General features: G+C 48.7%; 1 pseudogene; it reads right to left on the minus strand.

Moving 5' to 3' along the window:
* Positions 1–2,315: 2,315 nt before the first annotated feature.
* LOC105522655 lies at positions 2,316–4,389 on the minus strand (annotated as a pseudogene).
* Between the last annotated feature and the right edge of the window lie 2,335 nt (positions 4,390–6,724).

Raw genomic sequence — 6,724 nt, forward strand, 5'->3', positions numbered from 1 at the left:
AGACTCCGTCTCAGAAAAAAAAAAAAGAAAAGAAAAAAAAGAAAGATAAAACCCAAGCCACCTCTTATGGGGACGGTGCAGACTTGCTCCCCTGAAATGCTTTGTTACAATCAATGACCATGGCCTGTGTCAAAGAGTGTTATAAAGCAGGAATATTCAGTGGGGCTATGGAAAAGCTAAGGCTAAAGATGCTGTTCATTATCATCGCACAGTGTTTTCTTGAGAAAAAATGCCTCCCAGTGGTAGGAACAGCAGGGCCATCTCTCTGAGCAGCCCTGTGATTTTACAGTAGACTACTGTCCTCTTGGAGTTGCTGCTGGAAAGCAGAAAGCTGCATTTGTAGCCCTCCCATAGTCATGGATAGAACACTCAAGCATAGTTTGGACACTGAGCCTGTTCCTTGCTGCAACTTATTTTCCTACCCTACTTTCTTCTAACCTCATCTTCCTAACTAGTATTTTATCTTGCGACAGTGTGTACATTTTCTAACACGTGCATGAGAGTTTAGCCAAGTGTACAGTCAGAAAGAATACAATCTACACAGGACTGCCCTCACTTCTGATACCACCTGAAAGTTCAAGGAGTTCCAAAAACTACCCTCAGTTTAGTAATTTGCTAGAAATATTCACAGAATACAATGAAAGCTGTTATATTCATGGTTATGTCTTATTGTAGGGAAAGGACACATATTAAAATCAGCCTAGGAAAGAAGCACACAGAGTCCAGGGAAGTACTAAGTATGTCCTTTCCCATGGGGTTAGGACAGGGTACTCTTCTGGCATCAGTGTGTGACAATACACACACAATATTTCCAACCAGGAAATCTCGCCCAAGCCTCAGAGTTTTCACTAGGACTAAATCACACGCTGCCCACATGGCTGACTGTCAGTCACTGGCCCTTCCAAAGGTCAAGCTGACATCTTTGGTCTCCAGTCCCTCTGGAGGTAGTGCTTGGCATAAATGATAGTGCTTGGCATAAATCCATCATCATAAATCACACTGTTGAACTGTCTGATGGCCAAGGCCCCTAGACAAACAAAGACACTTTTATCAGGCATGGCATTCCAGGGCCTAGAGATCGGCACCTCACAGTGGAGGGCAAATGCTAGACCTGTCTTTGGGAAAGGCTGATGCTTCACTAGGCAATGAAAATTCATCTTTAGAACAAGGCAACAAGAAGGAAGGAAGGAACAAACCAACCAATCAAACCAAATCAGTCCAGGATGGCCAGACTCCTCAATCCTGCTCTGCACTGACAATGACTGCTGGAGAACAAGATCACTCGGGGAGAAGTCCAGGGTGAAGAATTCCAGCAGGGACCCTCTGTCCTCATAGCCATTGAGCCCCTTTATGAATTGGTACCCTGGGTTGAAAAAGGGGGTTAAGGGTGCCACCCAACTCTGAGTGAGGTGAGAAGAGATATCACATAGTGTCCTCTGAGACCAAGGAAGGTGCAGAGATGCTGACGCACATTGAGGCTGACTTGGACTAATTCTGTCACCTCTATTTATTGGGTAAGATTCCCAGGCATAGAAGATTAAGATGTGCAGTAGAAAGTGGGAGTCCTGGCAGCTTTGCAGGACCATTTGGGAAGGACACAGGGTCAGCGTCACAGTTGACACCCAAGTCTTTAGAGTGACTTTCATGAATCTTCAGGCCGCACCTGGACAAAACAGCTATTGTTTCTCCCCTGGCACTCTGAGGAGTCCTGGGGAACTCAGAGGCCTGTGATTGCCCCCTCCCACTGCCACCAAAAAAAAAAAAAAAAAAAAACTTGTCTGTAAGGCCACGGAGCTCCCTCTGCAGAAGAGCATACAGACCCATGTCAATGGCTCACCCCAGCAGACAACTCTGGGGGGAGGGTGCCTAGAGGGCTTGGAGAGTCATGAGGGCCAAGCTGAGGATTCTGGGCTCCTGCAGGTCTCCCAGGCCCACATGCACACAGGACTCCAGCTCCTTCCACTTCTCTGTTCATGCCCTGTATGTGCCTCTAGGTCTGGCCCCCGCCCCACCCCTCACACACACCCTACACCCTCACCGCAGGAAAGTTGCCTGTGTCTTAGGCCAAGAGCTAGAAGGCTCAGTGTTGTTGAGACCACAGGAAACCAGTTCTCTGGAAGGATCCACAACTTCTGTGGCTGTGAAAAGGAGACACATCTCACTGCTTGGGCCCTATTGCCCTTGTTTTCCTAACGCTTGAGATTCCTCTCCCTCCACACATCTGCCTCCTCCAAGCTCCCCTCACTCCATGCCAGGCTGCTGAGGGTGCAGTGATGACTGAACCATTATCCTAGCCCCCAGGGCTCAGAGCCCAGTTAGAAGACAAGATGCATCAACAAGGGAGAGCTTTTGGGCTCACTCTTCTCTCTGGAGATGCTGTTCTCAGCCTTGCAGGACGGGATCCCAGCATCCTGCTCTGACTTCACTGGAAACAAGGGGGAAACAGCTCCATGGGGAGCCGAGTGATTCCCAGGAGAGATCCCCAAGATCTCTCCATTGAGGTAGAACAAGTACAGGATTGGAGGGGAGCCCCTCTGGGCCTCACAGAGGAGCTGCACCACGTCTCCCACAGCAGGGTCAGCAGACCCGTGGTGCAGAGTGAGCACAGGACGGGACACAGGAACTGGGACGCACATGGGGTGGGAAGCTCAGCCTGACCACCCAGGACCCTGGCTCCTTCCTCTCCTGGGGACCCTTCCCACAACTCCTTTCCTCCCAGGAGGTCCCACTGCCTGATGCCCAGACCCTTGGGGGCGTCGCCACTCCCTCACACATTTACCCTGCACTCTGACCTCCAGCTGGGGGCTCTGCTTCTGGACCTGGCCACCCTTGGGGGCCATCTCACACCAGTAAAGTCCAGAGTATCCCTCTTTGACTCCTGGGATGCAGAGTTCTGGGTGAGGGCCCCTGTCCTGCAAGGTATGGCCATCCTTGTGGAAAGAGAAGAGGAGCCTTGAGGCTGACCTCAGGGGATGCAGCTTTGTCTGACATCTCAGGGTCACCAGGCTACCCTCTCAGGGCTCAGGAGAGGGGGTGGCACTCAGCACAGGAGGTGGGAACAGCTCTGGGGAGATGCAGGCCCAGGGCTCAGGAGGGGAGTCTCGGATGATGAAGCCCCAGGAGGCTGAGGCCTGAGCTTCTACTCATCCCGGGCCACAGGCTGGGGACGCCGATGGGAGGCAGTTTCATCCCCAGGACCTGTCCTCTTGTCCTTACCCACAGGCTCTGAAGTAACTCCCACACAGCCAGACCCTTCTGGAATCTTGGAAGTCAGAGGCAGAGGGGCCCTTCGAGGTCCTCTAGTCCACAGAGGGGAAGGGTGAACCTGGACTGGTCCAGGCTCTTCCCAGTGCCCCCTCCCAGGAATCTCACCCCTCCTTCCACTGGCTCCATATGTGCCCCATGGTGGGGAGATGGGGGTATTGAGACAACATCTTGGGAAACCTCGGGGCCCCACACACTGGCCCAGCATGAGGGGCAGCCAGAGACAGGGGTCCTGTCCAGAGAGCTACTGACCTCTAGACATGGGACCCCTGAGAGGCACCTCCTGCCCCACAAACTCCCAAGCTGGTGACTCACCTTGGACTTGAACCATGGCAGTCTCTCAAGTTAGTGTGAATGTCTGTGGAATATACATCACCTGCCCAGTGCAGCTGTACTGGCCACGGCTCTGCACTGTTGCTGCTCGCATGGACAGAGTCTGGTTTTCCTTAGAGAAATGAAGGAATTTTCCATCTCTGTAGAACTTCACCTGAGACAGTGGTGTATTCTTCCATCCCTGACATCACAGAGTCAGGGCATCTCCTTCAAGCACAAGGTTTGGCCAGGCTTGGAGGTATAGCCAGGTTGCAAGACAAAGGGACAGGGCGGCCCTGGAGCTGCAGGTCCCATCGGTCACTTCTCTCCCTCTGTCCCCCAGTCTAAGGCCTCTGCTGGGGATGGAGGCCCTTGGATGGCACCAGTGCAGTGTCACTGTCTCCAGTCCTTCATGCTGAACAGAGAAGGGCAGGACCTGGACTTCCTTTCCTCCCTCTCCTCCCTTTCCTTCTTCTTTCCTTCCTCTTCTCTTCCCATGTGCCTCTATCCTTTCCCTTTTCTTCTCCCTTTTTCTCTCTCCCTGATCCTACCATATATTGAGTTTTCCTCCCCATCGACATGTTTGGTTCCAGTTGGAATCATCCCAATTATATAGCTATCTTATTTCTCCTGAACAAATTCCAATTTCTTCACACTTCACATGCTGCCTCAGTCCAGGTTGACTCAATAGTCCCCACCTCCAGTGACAGCTCCAGGTCCGGACCTGTGAGAATCCAGGGATTGAAGGAGCCTGATCTGGCTCACTCCTACCTTCCTCCTTAAAGGCTCCCAGAGGTCTGGACTGGACTCCATTGATGCCCCACACCAATACCAATCCCCAGCAGGGGTTTCAGTTTCCACCCCAGCCATGCAGGGCCCTGTTCTGTCTGTTCTCATCCTGAACTTAAGTTCTCTGCCCTGACTGGGGAGGACAAGGGTCTCTCCCAAGGTGTGGAATCTCCCACAGGTCAGGTAGCCTCAAGAGCCAAAAGCCATGGCTGGGAGTCAGGCCTGAGGATCATGACAAAGGATGCAGAAATGGGATTCATGGAAGAGTTCCCTTCTCATTCCCACTATGAGCAAGAAGAACACAGGTGTAATCAGCCTCTTCCTGGACCATAGGCACTTTCTATCACTCCTGGAACTTATGAGGCTCACAGGGTCCCTGAGCACAGGCCTGGGTGCTCAAACCTGGTTTCTCTATCACCACCAACCATAGAGCACTTGGGTTTCCAAATGTGGTCTGAACTCCGTCCCCAAGCAGTAACATAGATAACTCCTTGGGAGTCTCAATACTTAGATGTATGTCAGAGTTCTCATCTCTTTAACAAAGGTACTGATTCAATGCAAGGCAGAGAAGCAGAATTTATTTGTTATTCATTCATTGACTTATTCATTCATCAATCATTTATTGAGTACCTCTACATGCCAGGCCCTCAGGTATATGCTGGTTCACAGTGTAGAAGGCAAGAAAAGAGACAAAGTGTTACAAGTGTGACAGAGGGGGCAGAGAGAGAAACTGCTTAGTTCTACCTGGGGAGGACACCCAAAGAGGTGAGGTCACCTTGACCTCATCTTGAAAGATAAGTATTCAGTATAAGGGAGATGTAGGAAGAAGCTGTTTCAAGATGTAGCGACGTGAGCAAGGACACAGCCAGGAGTAGTCTGGGAACTGGTGGAGTGTGGCATGCCTGGAGAGATAGACTGTGAAGAGGGTATGCTAAGAAGTAAGCCTGGGGAGGCAGTAATCAGATGAACTCAAACTATACCAGAGCAGTTGGAAAGGAAAGGAGGGATTTGAAATTGGGAGTAATTGAATCAAACTTGCATTCGAGATCTGATGGCTGCCAAGTAAAGAATGATCAGAATGGGATGAGAAAAAGACAGTGAGCCTATTGCAATTGCCTGGGCAAGAGAGAGGTGTCACCTGAAACAATGGCAGTGAGGTGGAAAGGAGGGCATAGATCTGAGTGACACTAAGGAGGCAGGATCTATAAGACTTGATGATACAGACTTGAAGATTTGATGAGGGGCGAGGGGCAAAGGAGAGGGAGGAATTCAGGATAATAGGAAATTGAGGACAAGACACTGATCTGTAGGAAAATGTAAGTTAAAATATGTCCATCTTCAAATGAGACGTTCTTGGCATGGCCAGGTGGAGATATCCCTCAGTTCAGAGCCTATATGTAACTTCAGGGTCCGTTCTGGGCTGGAGATAGAGACTTGGGAGTCATTTACATTTGGTGGTGCTTGAAGTCAGTTGTGTGGATGGAGCACTCCAGAACTCAAGGAAGGAGTATAGATTGTAATGTGTGTGTGTGTGTGTGTGTGTGTGTGTGTGTGTGTAAAAGTTGTTTTACCCTTTTGCTTTTTATATATAAAGAATATCTATATAATATATATGGCTTAAAATAGCACAAGGGTAAAAACAACTAAGATGTTTATTAATAAGGAATTTGTGAAATAAATTGCGGCCCAGCCATATAATGAAATATAATGTAGTCATGAGAAAGAACAAGGTAGATCCATAAATACCTATATGGAATGAGCCCAAGATAAAGTGTTAGTGAAAACACTAAAAGCAACGTGTGAAACCATGTGTACGGTGCACCTCCATTTGTATATAAAAAGAAACACGCATACATATTCACATACATATGTATGCTTGCATATGCATATAAAATGTTTATAATGTAAGGGAAGACTGAGTAACCAACTCATAGGCTGGGGTGAGTTAGAAACAATTTTTACAATGCACTTCTTTGTTCTTTTTTTAAAAATTTAATGTTTTTACCATATTCACATATATGTTTCAATTAAAACACTAGATTAAATAAAATATTCCAGTCTTCTTTATTTCCCCATATAGCTTTTAATAAACCTCTCTTTCTTGAAGTTACCTGAGAATGGGTCCATTCCTTGAAACTGAAGATTCTAAGGAACTGGGTTTCTCAGTATACAGTGGGAATGGTGGGAGGAGGTAAAGAGTAGAAGACAGTATCAAGAATCCAGAGCCCAGCACAGTAGGGCACAGCTGTAGTCCTAACTACTTGGATTCCTTGAGCCCAGGAGTTTGAGTCCAGCCTGGGCAACATATTGAGACCCCCATCTCGAAAGAAAGAAAGAAAAGAAAGAAGGAAGGAAGGAA

The sequence above is a fragment of the Colobus angolensis genome, unplaced genomic scaffold (assembly GCF_000951035.1).
Source record: "Colobus angolensis palliatus isolate OR3802 unplaced genomic scaffold, Cang.pa_1.0 Scaffold439, whole genome shotgun sequence".
In the NCBI taxonomy this organism is placed as follows: Eukaryota; Metazoa; Chordata; class Mammalia; order Primates; family Cercopithecidae; genus Colobus; species Colobus angolensis.